Source organism: Betta splendens, chromosome 6, assembly GCF_900634795.4.
Source record: "Betta splendens chromosome 6, fBetSpl5.4, whole genome shotgun sequence".
NCBI lineage: Eukaryota > Metazoa > Chordata > Actinopteri > Anabantiformes > Osphronemidae > Betta > Betta splendens.
This window is the reverse complement of record NC_040886.2, coordinates 12,006,661-12,024,510: the sequence shown is the minus strand read 5'-3', so window position 1 is coordinate 12,024,510 and position 17,850 is coordinate 12,006,661. Positions and strand designations below refer to the sequence as shown.

The 17,850-nt window shown below is 43.6% G+C and overlaps 1 protein-coding gene across 1 annotated transcript in view; it reads right to left on the bottom strand.

Moving 5' to 3' along the window:
- roraa (RAR-related orphan receptor A, paralog a) overlaps window positions 1-17,850 on the bottom strand; it is a 177,971-nt gene that overhangs the window by 142,198 nt on the left and 17,923 nt on the right. The window lies entirely within an intron of this gene.

The following is a 17,850-nucleotide window of genomic DNA, read 5'->3' as shown; positions in this document are numbered from 1 at the left end:
GTGCTAAGGCCAATTCACCTGTGAGCATGAACTAGTGCTAAAAACCCACAAATGACCCCAGAGAGACTTATTGAACCCACGTGGTCATACTGAATGCATCACATTCTCTAAGATCTATCTTGGCTTGGTCACAGGGAGGGACCGTGTCAGAGATGATCTATTTCATGTTTCCAACGCAGGGCTCCTTGCATGTAACTCACCAAAGAGCGCATGATCTAACTTCTGGAGCGGAGCTGCACTGACGGCCAGCCTTTTGACAGAAAGCCAGAAGGTATTTCTCACTGCCTAGTGAGGAGGCCAACTTCCATTCCCTCTGCTCAGCCTCAGCTCCTCCAGTTTTCCCTGACCTCCTGACCCGGTGCAGTTTCACTGCGTGAGCCCCACACTGACATTCCAGCCTGTTGACTGTCCAGCGTTGAACCTGACAAACTTAAACTTCAGACAGACATAAGCTGAGCTGCTTCTTTTGTCTCTCAAACACACAAATAACATGTCTGACTGAGTGGAACAACACTACATGCTTATACATGCAAGCACGCCCAGGTTTGTTATAAACTGTTTTATTACTTTGCACACAGCTCGCACACGCAAGGGCATGCATTTCATAAGAGCAGGATGTGTTACTAAATGAATACATAAACAAAATGGATGTAAAGTCAGAGTGAGTCCAAAACTCTGCCCCGTGTTGCGTTTCAACCACAAGCGATGCAAGGACAAGTTTGATGCTACCGGTTTAATTTCTGCGTTAAAATGAATTATGCTGCTGTCACATTGTTGAGCAGTGGAAGGATGCGGCGGATGTGAAGCGAGTAGAGTAAGCATGCCTGCCTGTGTTTAAAAATGATTGATTAAGCTGACACCGGCTCAGGGGTGCAACACCGCTCTATTTTTCTCCCTCATTATGTAAGGCTATATTTCAAATCAGGAGCGCACTGGAGGAAGACACCAGAGACACCAGACAGGACACCCTTCAAACAAAAAGTTTATCAGACAACAGCCAAGGAGACTGATGAGGGTCCGTCTAATCTTGTCGAGGGAGTGGTGCTAGAAACGAATGGAATGTTTACTGATAGAATTGAATACTCGTGTAGTATACTAGCAAATATCTAATCATAATTTGAAAATATAATATAATGATGCAATATAAAAATAACGATTGCTGTGATGCTGCCTCTCCTCCTTCACTTCCTGTCTATTTAAGCAGCAGGAACGAAACACAAACCATCAGGACGAGACTTTTTTTCCCGCGGACATGGTGACATATCTTTGTTGCCTTACAAATCGGACATCAGAACCCGCGCCTGGCAAACACGCAGCTCTTTGCATGCTCATGCAGTGCAGGGAGCCAGAGTGTAATGAAAGAGACATATTAATGGCCTCTCACTTATTCATGTGTCGGAAATGAAGAGGCACAGTCACATTTTGAAACGGTTGACAGAATAAAGAGCCAACATTGGGGAAATGATTGTATTTATGATTTCACTCTGACAGATGAAGGGAGCGAGAGGGAGAGTGACTGACACATTTCTGACAGTTCAAAGTGTTAAATGATATGATGTATGGCAACATACAGTACTCAGGCGCGGGGGCACTTGCTCTGACTCTATACAGTATATCTTCACTTTCAGGAATCAGAGCCTGATGAGTGCAGACCTCGGAGGCAGCTGGAAAAAAAAAAACTGCTGTGATTTCAGCAAGCCGAAAAACTGCTGTACGGTTGTACAAGCATAAAACTGAATTTTAGTGTCGTCACTCCACTCACTTGCTTGGTTTATATTTATACAGTGTCAGCAAACACCTTAATCTACAGTGTTCCTTTACTGAGTGTCGAGCCTCTACCTGAGAGGCTGCGCTAACAATAGCACCACCTAGCAGCAGCTGGACCACAGTAGATCAGTGTCCACCCGATGCATGCTCTGCAGTGCGTCTGTTTGTTTATTAAAATCTGTTACAGTCCAGGAGAAAAATTAAATTATGCATTTGTCGAAATCTTAAATTTTCATCCATTTTTTTAAAATTAGATTAGCAAAAAATGAAAGGATTTCTGCAGTCTAAAAGCCACGGCAGTCGGAGTAAACCTCTTCTGTCAGAGCGAGGACTGACTCATGGCATGTGTGTAGAGTTCATAGAACTGGGGACCAGAATGATTTTCTCAGTTAAAAATCAGAAGGTGAAAAATGGTGTGGTTATTTGCGCCTGACAGAAGTTAAGAGCTGTTCCCCACGGCCCGCCGTCTCCCCGCTGACCCGCCAGGCAGCCCTCTCCTGCAGCATGTGCTCACCTTGCGAGATCACACCTCTCTGCACCGCGCTGTCTGGGCATTTAGCGCCGGGCGTCCGCTGCCTCCTCCACTTCGTGCGTCGCCACGGCCCCGCTTGCGCTCGCTGGCGACGCGTCTGCAGAAGTTGAAACGGGCGGTAAAGCGAAACAGCAGGTGACTTAAGCGCAAGGTCAAGGTTGGATACTGGTGTAATTAGCGGTGTAATTGCTGCCTGGATCTGAGGGTTATCAGAGAATCCTGCGTGTCGCACGCGGGTCCCACAGGAGGACTTCAAAGCAGTGTCGGGGGAAGAGGGATCTCCATTAGATTTTACGTTTTAAAGGTTAAGAGGAGAGGAAGAAAGCCCACATCCAGGCCAGAAGACTTCACATGGACCAATAACTGCACATGAATATACATGATACCAGAGCCGGCCACAACAACAATCACAACATACTGTAATTGTTCTGTATGTATAATTACTGAGATCGTAGACTGTAGGTCCTATAAATGCTCCAGTATTAAGGCACACTGTGGTTGAAATAACTGAACTTAAACACGTTTTTTTTTTTTACCTCCATATTTTCATGTGAGAAATTTGAGAAAACAATCTGCAAATCTCACAATACGGCAAAAATTAATCGGACTCGTCTGTCAACACAGCACCGTGGTCGTCGGCCCTCGCTGCTGCACGTGATGATGAAAACCAGACAGTAGCGCGCCGCCAGCCTGATCCTATCTGACAATCCTCGCCCATCTGACATTACTGTGCGGTCTCTGATGTTGGGCGGCTGCTAATTTAGCCTTTAGCTCCATGGTACCGTAAATCACAACACTCAGGAAGACAAATGTCAGAACACATGTTGCCAGACTGTGTCTTTGAGCAGAAGATTCCTTTAATTGGGTGTGCAGGGACTGGGTCCAATCCCCAGCACCCTCTTCGTCTTCCTCCTTCCTCACTCTCCCTTTCTCTTTGCCTCTCTCAACATACTAACAAAAGGCAGAGAGATGAAAAAGACAGCGCCAACCCATCCCTACTTTGTGCCATTATAGAAAAGACACACTAGGGGTAAAGAGGTACGATGCTGAACATCAAGGAGAGCTTTATATAACTCTCTTTTTATTCGCCTTGTTTCATGTTTATTTTACTTCTTCAAGCTATCATGTCTGATTGACACTGCTCCCTGTCATAACAACCATTATTCATCGAACCAGTTTATGGAATACAGTGATAGCTTCTGGATATATTTGTCTGAGTTTAGGAAAATGTGTAAAGAATCAAAAATGCTCTCCAAAGTATGTTCGGTGTCATCTCATCATCAGTGTTATGATTCCACCCTTCCCCTTCCTCCGCTCACGCACACTCTGAACTTCAGCAGAGGGAATAGAGATCATAAAGAATAGATATTCAAAGGCTTTAACACAAAAAGACTTTCCTCAAAGCCTGCCTCTCTCTGGATCCACTGGGCTATGGAGGGCGAAATGTCCACACCGAGAAATCACAGGGTTCAAGTCAGAAAATGTTAATTCTGCTCAAACTTATTGTTGACAATTGAGATATGTGAGCAGCAGAGGGGCGTTTCATCATGTGATACCAGGTCTGAACATGTGTACAAATGTGAAAACTCCCATTTTATCAACACTGAAGTTCACATGGATAAAACTCCTTGTTATTAGAACTCACACAACGTTTGAAAACTTATGCGAGTGTAAAATCCAGAGCGCTTGATCATCAAACTACACAAAGTCGCAGGTTGCTCACTTAAACCAACACACTGTACCACCCAACATACATATAATTACTCGCTAGGTCATTAACCGAAGGCCATTGAACGGACTTACTTGTTGCACTTGTTAAATGAATGAAGTTTGCTGGGCTCGGAGTAAGAGTGTACAGAAGCAGCAGCAGGTTCTAAAACTGCAGCATGTGGATAGAACATGCACTGCAGCTTTTTTTTAAAGGTGACTGTTTAAATTTACATTTTAATCAATTATTAAAATAATGAAAATGAAATTCATTAAGATCTAATATTTATAATGTAAGTCGGGTTCAGATTTTTCAGATTTTGAGGCCAATACAGATATTAATAATCTGATCCAGACATCAGAAAAGCTGTAGCGCTAAGTCATTACATATCTTAATCTTGACTACAAATGTCCTGACTGGATTGGTCTTCTGGGAAATAAGAGGCTTTAATGACATCAGTCCTTCAATACAATTTGATACGATTACAACAACACTGACTGCGAATCATAACCATCCCCCTACATAAATATTGCAAGATTGTATGCCGCAGTGTATTAAACATATTATTTCTGCATAAACAGAACTAAACTATATTACAGTGATAATGTGAAACAAGCAACAGGGTCAAGGTGGTGATAAGACACATCAGCAAACGCTTTTCTTCGTGGAATCCCATCCTCAAAGTAATATTTCTGGACCTAAGTCATGGCTCACACAAGCAACACTTATTTGCTGAAATCCTCTGACATGCGATTGACATCATGAGTGTTTGTTTAGGCCCTGCATAGCTGTGGGAGTGACAGGCCATGAGCTGCACAGCACCGCTCTAATGGGCAGAGCTGGACACAGACAAAGAGAGGCTGGACTGCCTTCGGTGTCTCTGCCCGTTAACTGGCTCGCGTCCAGGATCCAGAAATTAATTTTTATTCCTTTCGGTGGCTCTGGTTCCCAGTACATTACTCTGTCTACAAGGATGTGCAAACTTCAATTAATACACCTTGAATCAATATGGCGTCTTCTGTGTTACTGTCAGAATCTGAGGAGGGAACTTATTTACTGAAGTCAAATAATTTAGCCACAGACAATATTGTATAAATCAATATACCAGCAGGACTGTGGCTCTCGAGGACCAGGGTTGGCCACCACTGGTATATATAGTCTAACCATGCTTAAAGAATGTAATATATAAAACAGAATATAATGAAAATGTGTGTGTTTTCTCTGTATATGACAATCAGTAAAAATACATAAATATATAAAATAAAAATAGCTCCTAAAAACAAAAACATCCAAATATTGCATTGATGAACACCAATATTGTATCATCCCAGAGTAACTGTCCCAAACTGTCAATCCTGACAAAGCTTTCCACAGTATGCAAAAAGTTCACAGGTGGTGAATTTATGGTCTTTATGAGTAGAAGACATCATCATTATTCACTTTAAAAGTGAAGTGTGACCAAACTTTTCAAAACTATGCTTTTTTTTTATGAAAAAAGTGTGGGCTGCTAAACAACAGACTAAAATTCACCAAGACGAAAATAGACAGCCTGTAAAGAAAATTACATAGAGACAACAGCCAAAGCTGTCGTTTTCCCCAAGGTTTTCTAACGCCTGAATTGTTCACAGTAATGTTTGTCTTCAACAACAAAACAAGTCTCTTCTCTTTTTCCTAGGTGGGTTTTTTTCCCCCGCCAGACCCCATAGTGAGCAGCAGGCACCTTTTATTGATCAACACAAAGTCCCAAATAAATGAGCGCAGAATGAGAGCTATGCTCCAGGGAGTTCAGGGGAGCTGCAGCTCCATAGGTTCCCATCAATTTTAATCACTCCACTAATGAAGAGGCTCCTCTCTGCTGGGTGTCCATAACTCACGGTGCCGGAGCTACAGTACCTCCACCGCCTCATTTCTACACAGCCCGCTTCCCTTTACAACTCTAATGACCTTTTCAAAATAAACAATGCCTGCCTTAACGGAGCTGAAACGCCGTTAATAAGAATAAAGAAGTGTTTGACAAAAGGAACGCGAGGCCGAGACGCGGCAGCTAATCAGGCTCCCTTCAACCCGTGCGGCAAGACACAAAGCGCTCCTAATGCGTTCACAATGCGTAAATCACCCCGTGAAGACGCGCAAGATGCACGGCGGTCTCAGGTAAAGCCACTTGAAAAAAGGCTAATAAGAACTAATTAAAAGTGATCATTTCTTGCAAAACATTAATTAGTTGCAACAAAAAAATATTGGATTTGATTAAAAAAAAAAAACATGTGGTTCAAATATCCAATAATATGCTCTTTGTATCATCTGCTGTACTGTACATGTGTTTTATATTTTCTTGTTTCCATTGTGTCAATAAGTCAAACCTCAAGCTCATAAATAAAACCTGACTGATCTGGGCCCTTCTGATAGTGTGTAATCGCTTCCTCTCGACCATTTTTTATCCTCCCAAGTTTTTCAGAAGTTATTGAAACTCCAGAATTCCGTGAACTAGCGATTCATGTGCGCACACATCCTGTGCACACAAACACCCACACTCATATTTTACTTCTCGTGACGTCCAGAATCTTTCTCCAGCATCTGCTCCGCTCACTGTAGGTAAAGGGAAAAATCCATCACCTTCCCCCTGGGTTTGCATAAGCCTCTCAAAGAGGTGAGTCACTGCCATTGGGCTATTTGTTGCCACGTTCTGGGATTCGCCCTGTCTTTTCACATTTGATATCTGAACTGTGCGTTGCAGGCACGTTGGCTCAGATTTGACCCAGGGTGATAAGGAGCATTAGGCATTTGCATTATAAGTTGCTCCTTGATACTTCTGTATGTGCGATAATGCAGTAAACATATCTGGAGAGTTTCTTTTACAAATGTATCCAAACAGCTCATATGATGTCACTGTAGCACGATAACAGAGACACAACAAAAAGCCTGGAGTTTAACTGGAGCACTCTCTGAGTGACCCCTCAAGTGGAACACATTACATTCACTGTGATTAAGAGCCTGCTCCGAGAGCCTATGGTGAACATTGATGTTTGATCTTTCATTTGTGATGTAGCACATGGGGCGCTCTTTGTGTGTAGTTGTCATAGCCTGTGGGCACACTGAGCTGTGTGCGCAGGCCGGGGCAGTGGGCCAAGTGGACAGAGACGTTGCTCCGGCGTCTGCGGCTGGACCGACCGGTTCCTGCATCCACAGTACCACGGGTCCAGCTCCGGCGTTGCTCTTTAGACGAGATATATAGATATAGATATCTTTGGAAGCTAGTTGTCATTTCCACAGCTTGACACGATGCATCCTGTACACAAACAAGGGCAAAATATTTTCCCTGCAAAACTAAAATTAAAGAGCACCATAATGACTACAAGCTGATGAATGAGTTGGCGTGGCAAGCATGTCTATGCTAAGATGTGCTGGTGATTATCGATCAAACTAAGCAACCTGATGGAGCCGACTGAAAGTCACCTTGATATAATTCTGGCTATCAATCACTGCGAGTGCACTCTTAGTCATGGTTGGCAGTGCCATTAGCATCACCATGGCATTGTTTGGTGAAGACGACAGGGCTGTTCCACAGTGATTAACACAATGAAGAATCATATCCTCCTGTCCCACTGCAGCGTCTATTGTTTCCCATTTAGCTCGCTAATCTCCTCTGGAAGCTTCATCTGCGCATTGTAACTATCCCAAAATGTCTCACATGTCACAGAAACATACTGCTCTTGCCTGTGTTTGTATTTTGAAGCCTCGAATTGTGGAGCAGTTGTATCACAATGAGGAAATCTACCGTGGATAATTTGCTGAGAGTAAGGTACCGCGCTGCCAGGAGATGGCTGAAGGTTTTTCCTTTTTTTAAACAGACCTCTTAAGCCCTTCCCTTTGCTTTTGTAAACAACACGGGATGTTCAAAAGGCATTTACATTAACTGGAATTAGCCAAGACCAGAACTACATCCCAGATCAATTTCCATGTGCTTCATTCGATTTGTGTTTCATCTATACAATTACAGTATCACCCCTGAGATACTATCGTCAGCAAGTTGCAATTAAGCTTCACTGCAGCACTATTTCCAGAGCAACACACCGGCCCTCTGGACACAGGAACACACACTCGCCATCATTACCTTTATTATACACCAACGTCCAGGTATGAGCTGCTTCAGCGCCAGCGTCCGCTCGCTCAACACCTGGTCCAGGTTCAAAGAGCACGACGCATTTGCCCTTCACTCTCCCATGGTCTGCATTCGGAGGTGAACTATGGGCTTCCTAAAGGTTCTGTGTGGTTGGGAGACATATGGCTCAGCCTGGTGTTATGTAACCCTCAACCCTCACCATCTGCCTGGAGGCCCAGGTGTGCAGAGCCTGCCAGCCTCCTACTGATTCCAACACCACTGGCGCTCTGTCATTCATGGCTTTTTAATCTCGCCGCCATCCCTTCCCTTGTTCCAATTACCAGACATAGACGCGTACAAATAAGCCGTATTATTACCTTCACAGAGGAAGTAAGGATCAAAAAAAAAAAAAAAAAAGCTGTGTTCGGCTGTGAACGTGGGAGGGAAGACGTAGCGGGATAGTCGTGCCCAGCGTTTGTTGACAGGAGGGTCCAGTGCACAGAGCAGGCTGGGAGTTATTGGAAAATAAATCATAAATCATCTCACCTCAGTGACAAGGAAAGGGCCTCGCAGAGAGCACATCTCCTGTGTGGCCGGTATGACTTCAGCTGATCGCCTGCCTCTGTAATGCTCATGCTAATACAGCTCTAACGAGTATGCACGCACCACACCAAGGGTGGATCATTAAGGAGAAGGGCTGAGACATGGACGGGGAAGGAAGACTCGAGTCCCACTAGCAAGAAATAACTTTGACCTCTCTACGAGCGCAACTAAAAGTCCATCTCACAAACCCGCCCAATTCCCATGAGGCATCTAGGCTAGTTTCTACCCCGAGGTGATTTAGCCAGCAACTCATTCTTTCAAAAAAAATCTATAGTGGAACTTGAAACATGGTGGGTGGTTTAATATCCAACGCCCTGACAGGCTGGTAGGGAGAGTGCAAATGCTGCAAAACCAACAAATGTATTTGACTTTACAAATACAGTGCATCCAGTCAGGTGATCAAGCCTTTAGTAAATATTGAGCGGAGGGGTGTCCCAGCAGCGTGGTCTGCAGATTTATCTGTGGAGAGGAGTACAAAGATGAGCCCTCGCGAGGATTCAGGGAGAGATGGCTCGTGTTTGATCACCCATCAGGTGTCAGCGATGTTTCGGCTGTTAAAAACACAGGAGAGGCTGCCGCTCTTGTTTGTGCCAAGCACATCTCTTCAAAGCGCCTCGGAAGCTCTGTAGCTCCTCATTTAAATTGGAAAGTTTCTTTCAGCTGATAGCGAGCACTGGTGGATCTCCTGTTGACACAGGACATTTTTTCCTGTGAAAACACATCACTGTTGTTTTTCTGTCTTGTGGTGAGATGGTGATTAATGACCAATTTTGAGACTCTATCAAAGCATCTGTGCTGCTCTGCAAATCCACCCTAATTACTACACATTGTTACGAGTGTAGGAGAAAGAGAATATCACATGAATGTTGAGACCAGAGGAAAGGAGGAGGTTTTTGTTCTTCATAAATATTTATATATTTAAAACACTTTAAACAAAGCTGACTTATTTCTGCTTAGATAATAAGTTAATTCCTGGCTTTATTTTCTTGTACTGTGTAAAAAAAGCTTGCTCGCAGCACATGCTTGATCAGTTTTAATTGCCACAGTTCTCACCTCTCCGATATAAACAGAAAGTTGAAAGTAAAAGAAAAGGGAAAAAAGCGAGCATGAAATGTATTCCCGCGTACTACGATATGGTAAATGTTAGCGCCCGCTGCATCGCACTCCATATCACTTCGCTCCATATGAAAAATAGTTTGCTATTTTGGAACCCCCTGGCAGCCATAGTGGATCACCACAGACCCAGAGCTCATTTATCTTTTGTCAGAGATGAAGCCAAACTAACGCCATCTCCTGAAGCTGCTAAAGAATGAGGAGGGACGTAGGGAGGGTAAAAATAAACCTGGAGCCCAGGTAGCTACACAAAGAAGTCATTCTACAAGTAATGGGTGGCTTCTGAAAGTGGAACTCTATGCGGAGCTGCTTCTCCACTTGGAAACGAGACTGTTTAATGCCGAAGTGTATTCAGCCACCGTTGTTGCCTCTTACGAGAGGGGGTTGCATAATGAGGAATGGGAGGGGGGTAATAATAATGTTTCCTGCCAAGATACAGGACCAATTAAATTATGATTTTGTTAGGTCCCATTTAAAGCCGCTACAAATTCATCAACGTTAGAGTCAAAAGAAAGGATGCGTCTATACGTCATAATAAGGTGCTGCCAGACCACTCTCACAGCACCTCACCATCAAATTAATTATTGCAGTAAAGACAAAACTGGTAAATGCAGATAGCAATGCTCCATTCCTACATTCAATTATTTGTTTAACAATATTCTTCATTATATGCCAGCATTAATTATTTGCTTTTGAATTTTACTATATAAATGGAATATTTAAACATCATGTTAACAGTTCAGGGACCCTTCAGATACAGTTACAGTAACAGCATTAGTCATTACACTAATGCTACTGTATGGTAAATGTTCTTATTGTGGATTAGTCAAGTCTTTGCATGATTTTTAATTGGTTATTTTTATGTATTTATTCTTTTTGTTAAGTTACCAATAAAAAGTATCTACACAGTACTAACACAAATCTATGAATGTCCAAAAGAGAACATTGATTGATTGATAGATAGTGACAGGCTGCAAACTCTATGCAACTTTCTCTAATACTGATTCTAGTCAGAAATATAATTATGTAGAAATGTACTCATAAGGTTCCTTATAGTGCAACAGTATTAAGAATCCAACTAATTTGATTTTGTCTTGAGCAGCCAGTCATGTTTTACAAAGCACAGCACCATTTCATTAGGTCTTTGCATTGCTCACAAATCAGGATATTGATTACTGTATATTATTTTAGAAATTTAAAGTTAATTGTGCCAAAGCTTCATTCAATCCCTTGTGATGTATTACAATAGCACCACAGTGGGATGTGGTCAAAACAATTTGCAAAACTTGGCAATATAAAGAAATGCAGCCACAGGTAAGAACATTTCAGTTCCATTTCAGCCCAGGTAAAGCATCATCCCTTCACAGCACCAGGTGAGACACACAGAGCCAACCCTGAAAGCTGGGTTTGCATGCGCAGACTACCTGGCTGTCGGCCATACTCTGTTCAAAATCTTACTTGGCTTCAGCTGTTTACACAAACCTTTGATACCCTGCAAACGTATATATCCCTGTTGCCATGAATAAGCCAGTTAAAAGAATATTCCTTTACACCTGTGGTGCCCCAGATACCATGGTCTGCCAGCAGAAAGACATCGCCACCAGCTACTGCCTCATGCTTTGACTCAGCTCTACTATGGCTCTATGGTTATGGTACTAAGATAATCTTAGTGGTATAACTAGAATTAAAACTTGCAGAGAAGCATTTAGGAATATATACGATATGTATATATTACAGTTTTTACAGATGAGAAATAAAGCAAATGTTTTAATGAGTGATGTTGGTGTGAGGATTTATAGTAATGTCACGTACAGTATCAAACAATTCACCACACGACTAACAATTTCACAAGGTAGAAAAGGGAAATACACAGGAAAAGACTTTGTCAGGCCTCAAATGGAAAAGACAGTTCAGCAATAAAATCAGCTCAGCAACTCATTCCACCATGAAACAGCCACAGAAATGAAGTTTTTCCTAACTGCATCATTACTGTGCATCTTCCTACTGTACTCTCAGTTCAGCATATAAACATCATCTTCTTTCTTCTGATAGCTGTTATCTAGAAATAGCAAATGCATTTGGAGGGGAAATGCCAAGCGTAATGCTATATGTCACAGAATAAATCATCCCACATATTCACAGGCCATGTGATTAGCCATGCTATGCATTTTTTTCAGCTCTCTACATGATTGAACAGATCTACGGTGCAAAAACTGGAGCTGTAGCACAGCCCATCTCTCTGACAAGGCAATGATAGACCAGTCTGTGTCGGCTCAGAATGAGCCATCTGTGGGTCCCAGTGCAGAGCTGCTTGTGGACAATATGACAGTCCTCAGGTATATCTCGCAGCATGGTGCAGGCTTATGGTGTAGCGGGCTGGTGTGATACACTGCTTGGTTACTGTTACAGATGAGTGACCCTGATGTGTCTGACTCGCCGTCTGCCTACACTGCCGTCTTTTATCTGCGGACCGCGTAGAAGTTCCACTGTGGAGGTAGGCAGACAAACACACCCAGGACACAGCCGGTGGGCCTGTCATTGGGAGAAACACACCATGACTAAAAAAGGCCCAGCAGTGATTGCCTCTCCATGCCTGATGTGGTCTGATGATGGCTCATCCCTGGCCCGGAGATGAGAACCCCGATGAACCGTCAGGAGCCCAACCGCTTTAAATGAGAAATCAACAGGCAAGAGCTGCATAGCGGGAACATAACAGACGCAGTGAAATGCGCAGACATTTCCTTGCAGGTAGTAATATGATGACTTTTCTGTCTCTGCCTTCACCACCACCAGTACTGTAGGTCGACATATCGCCTTCAATCCTCTCTGCTTAAATACAACAAGTAGCTACGGTTCCACTACAGTGTCTTGTTAATTATAAAACTGCTGAAACAGACTGTATGCATTGTTTCATGTTGCACAGCTTTTATCAAAGAAATTTATTATTCTTTCTCGCGGTAAAAGATTTCATCACATCTGCAGAGCTCGGGAGCCGGTTGACTTTGATCTCAACGTGTCGTTTTAATCAAGTTCCAAAAAAAGACGTCTTCATTGTTGCAGGCCGTGGCCAGACTGCACTGGGAGACATATGCTAAGTTTATCTTCACCAAATACATCAGCAGCGCTTTAATATTTTTCCTCTATAATGGTGTTCTTTCCCATTGCACTGGGCCCATTTGGCATTATTTGCTGCTGGGCATGACTTCTTAATAGAAACGAAATTCCAATTTGACTCTCCCGCTTACGAGCCTTAATTTAAAGACAGGCTGTCCATAGCCTTGGAAAGTGGAGGGGAGTAATTTGAGCGGATCCCTGTAGCTTTGCCACTGCTGAATAAAGCATAATTCCTGTTTTTTCCCCTTTTTATTCTTTGAAGGCTACAAATGAATTAACCGCTTTTTTTCTGTTTTCTCTCTATTCACTGAGATTACACCGCATTGTCCTGTGAAATTCAACTAATGCTGGTATGAAGAGATGTTCTTTCATTTTGTTTGTCCCCCCCGCAGAGTGGTCAAAGTATAGGGTCATGGTGGGGCTGGGGTTCGACGACTTTCACCCGTTTGTTCAAGGATACTTTAAAAGGATGGATGTATCCTGTCAAGGGTACCTGAACTCAAACCTTAGGGATGAAGGAGCACCAGATCACCGCCGTCGAACTTCGGAGCTTTGAAATTCGCAGACTGAATCCCTCAGCAGAAAGAACTACTGTAAGTTTGCTCACCTCAGCTGTAACAGCAAGAGTATTCATAATGAAATATTAGCTTTAAGGCAACAGACACAATAGAGCTGCTAATTGAGTGTATAATTACCAGAACACAGAGAGAGGCACAGTGGCTCGTGAGCTCTAACAAGCTTGTGACCAGCAGCTTTCTTGAGAAGCTCTAGGAGCATTCTAGGACATTTCTTTATGCTTGACTCTTACTGTATGCGCAACGATAGAAACTACAGAGACAACAAATTCTGAAAATTCCGAGAAAGGACTGCTGTTCATTCCCTTCTCATTAATCGATAAATTTAAAGATAACGTATTCTGTGTATTTACACATAATTAACCCAATCAATATACTGTAGGTAGCCTAATATAACCACACAGTCAGAGGAGGATCAGTGTGTTTATCATGGCTGGATGAAGAGGGGGAAAAGGAGAGAGATGAAGGGAGCGATGGCTGCCCAGTCTGCTGGCACTCAGACCCAGCTGGGTTGTGTGGAGGCAGTGGCTGCCTAATGAGCCTCTCTCACCCTGGAGAGCTCACCCCACTCCTCCCCCTAGAGTCCCTAATATAAGGATGAAGGGCTGCGCACACTCCATCACTATCACATGTGTTGCTTTTCCAACACGCAGCGGGGGGGGGGGGGGGGGGGGGGGGGGGGGGGTGACTTGATGAAAACACAATCTTCATCCGCAAAACAGCCACTTGTCTCACCAGTTAGAGCTGTCTTAAACCACAGGAGAAACACAGTAAGCACTTCCTGTTTGCAGAGACACATTTACAACTGAGCCATTTTAATCACGCCCTCCTCAGTGTCAGCTTTCACCAAGACCGTTCGGAAAACACACTCAGGGGATCTGCTTTTCACAATAAAAGCACCATAATGTCATTATTAATGACCGCCAGCGCTAATGTAGTCGTGGTGGACGCCGCTCTCTGCTTAGAGAAACACTGTAAACACATTTGGCTCGGCAGATTTAAAATTCATGGCTTGTCAATGAAGTCTTGTTTCTTTCTTAGGCTTGTGAAAACTGCTTAATGGCCTTTGCTTTGTAAGGCCAAAGCCGCAGTTCAACCTCTGCACGGGAATAGTCCCCAGACAGTTGTAAATTCCAATAAAAGGTTCATGCCAAAGTGAGCATGAGTGAGTTATTCTGTTACAGAGGGTAGTGGGCAGAACTCCAGTGGGCCTTCTTTCCATTATTGCAGCTCCCCAGTGCCTAATGGTCAAGGCCTGTCTCCGCTGGGTAAATGTTTATCCTACAATGAGAAAAGAAGTGGCTCACCACAAGCAGGAATACAGAGGCCAGCATGGGCACGGAGATAATGAGCTACTATCAGCCTCCCTGCCTAAGCCACAGCCAATGCTCATTACAGCCCTGGTGATGGGCAGGACAGCTGAATGCACTCAGTCAAGTGGTTTCCACTCTAACACAGAGAAGCCTGCCTTCATATTCAAAACCAGAGCGAAGGAATCAACAGAGAAAATATTTGAACAATCTATTCAAACACCTTGTGGATTGTACTGGAGGCAGGCGGCCAGAGAGCAGTTGTTGAGAATGGGCAATGAAGAGACTCCGGCAGTTCACTGGGTTTTTTTTGTCATGGGCTGCCAAAATGGCTTTGATTTACTGAGGGACCTATTGATAATTAATTGTATCATCTGTTTCCTCCTCCACTCAAGCCAAGAAAAGCGAACCCCAACTCTTCATCAGAGGCTTGGGCACAATTCATCCCATCAGAGAGGGTGATTGGAGCGAAGCTGGCTGCGCAGGCTGTCAGCAGATGGCAGCTAAAACTAAACACCTTTCACACTCAGCCCCAACAAGAACACGCACTTGTGAGCCCAGAACTTTGCCAAGGTATGGAGGAAACAATTAATAGTCTACTTGTGAATTCCCCACTATGGCTGCCGCTTGCCTAATTAAACAGGTTGGAAGGTAGGGAGCGGCCTACCGCCTGGTCCCCTGTAGGGGCTGACTCTGCAAACAGTCCTCCCTATTTCATAATTCCTTAATTCAGCCAGTTAAATATGGCAGGTTTGGGCTATCATCAACAGTTGCGACTGTCTGAGGATTTAATCGCTGCTGTCTGCACTGCTGTTCCGCACGAACCCAGATCTCCCACACATCTATGAAATTGTTGCTGTCTACAGCAAGCTACAGCACACGGCCGTATATGGAACATACTTTTAGCTCAATAATTCATAATCTTGGAGGGATGCTGAATAATTAAAGTGAACTTGGAGGCCTTTCAGCTCAGAAGAGCTTTGCATGTGGCTGATGGATCTGTGGGATTCAATGCACATTACAGGGGGAGAGGGGAAATATAGTGCTAAGCTGTGTTTCTGTTTTCACTGCTCATTCATTGATCAATTATTCAGCCGGGCCTTTTCACTGTGACCCACAGTTCTGAGAAAAGGCCCGAGCCTTCTCAGACTTAGACGGGTCTGTGACAGCATTTACTTCTCTTATTGTGCTGCATTTTATGCCCCAGCCAACGTGGCCCCTATACATGGCATTTCATAGGACGTATTGAACCAATCTCTGGATAGTGTTTTTTTGTTGTTCAGCTCTGGTGGCAATGGCTTCAAAAATGACAGGAGCTGCCTTTCATCTTCTTAAATGAGTCAAAGTGGTGAAGCTGCTTATGAAATAGGCATCATGGCCACTTCAGGCAACTCTGCCTCTTTCCTTGTTCTCCTTTAGTCTGGGGAAAGAGGTGAAAAGAGAAGCAGTCTGCCTTTAAAAGCTGGGGGGTCCAGTTCCCCAACTGAGCGTGGCTTTATCACACAGGCCTTCTCATGAGTGCTGGATCTTTTAATCAAAGACAGTTTTACACCAAAACCAGCCTCGCAGCCAAGATGACTGGGAGTGTCTAATTAATACAAAGGAAAAACACGGCACTAGTCCCTAAAAACACCGACCTCCACCACTGCATCTGGGATCCCTCCACTCGCTGAGAATACTGCTTTTCACAGGCTGGACTGTGAATACACAGTGCTTTTAATGGGTAAAACAAATATGGCATGTCTACTATAGGACTTGAGATAAGGTGCAGTACACTCTTCCGTATCATGTCCACTTCTGGTACAATAAGTACAGATCGAGGTGCTGAATAAAAACACAATGTCCATTATGCAGATTCAGTCCTCTGGGATCAACTTTGCATTGTTTAAAGCTCAAATAAAGTAAGTGCACCTATTGAGGCCAGAAGACATCCACACTGATTCAGAACAGCCTGATATACAACCGTTTAGAGGTCAAGCTGAGCTTTGTCTGCAATGATTTATGATCCACTCGCTCACCTACAGCTGTAGGGGAGAATACATGTCATATAACATTGCTTTGTTAGAAAAACACAGTTTGATACCGTGTTGATAGATGGATTTGAAGTTACTTGGGTTTTCTGACATGAGCTGAGTGTGTTTTAGACAGAGGTGTTTAATCTTCATCCTGACTGGTAGGCTCCTCACGTCCCCTGAGCTTCTTGTTTTCCTGTATTGATTAAAATCTGCCCTATCCACCTTCCTGGTGTAAGAACTCCTTCAAAGAAGGCTCGGTGGGATTATTCAGTAAGAAAAACTTACCCCAGTCTTTGTTCTGCTGCTTGCTCTACCTTGTTCAATGAGGCAAGTCCATGGGCCAATAGCGGTAAAGACAAACCTTGTTTATGAACGAGCAGCGAGTCCCTCTGTGAATGTTACATTTTCATAATGTATATCATGTAATTTATCATAAAGTTACATTAATAAGCGTGTTTGGAATATCGCAAAGTCAACAAGAGGAACCTAAAGGTGACCTTGGCACAGCTGTTATTTCAGTTTGACCCTTGAAGCTGTAGCCTGCGCGGAGCAAATGAAGCACGGATTGAAACAGGGGATTAGTTTGGAAATGAGCCCTGCCCTATCTTTAAACACGGACTGGCTGAGCTGGGTAGCTTACTTCTTATCGTTTTCCATTGTTGCCAGAGTTAAGGAAATAATTTGAACACACACATTCACAGGTCCTTGTCTGTGGGTATGTTCTACAAAGGTATGGTGGCAACAACCACTTAATTCGTGATTAGGGCTTTATTCAAAGCCGTGTTTATTCTCCCAGGAATTCATTAGATCCAGAAGCTGCTTCATTTTTTTCCCCCTTTCCTGCGACTCATTCCCCCAGTGAGGTGATTTAATGCTAGTCTCTAGGTGATAAAAAACTGAAGAGCATGACCACAAATACACTGAATACATTAGCTCCTTTTTTCTTCCAAACACAAGGAAGGTTATTCTATCATGCAAATTACCCAGCGCACAAACACATTTCTCATGCGTCTC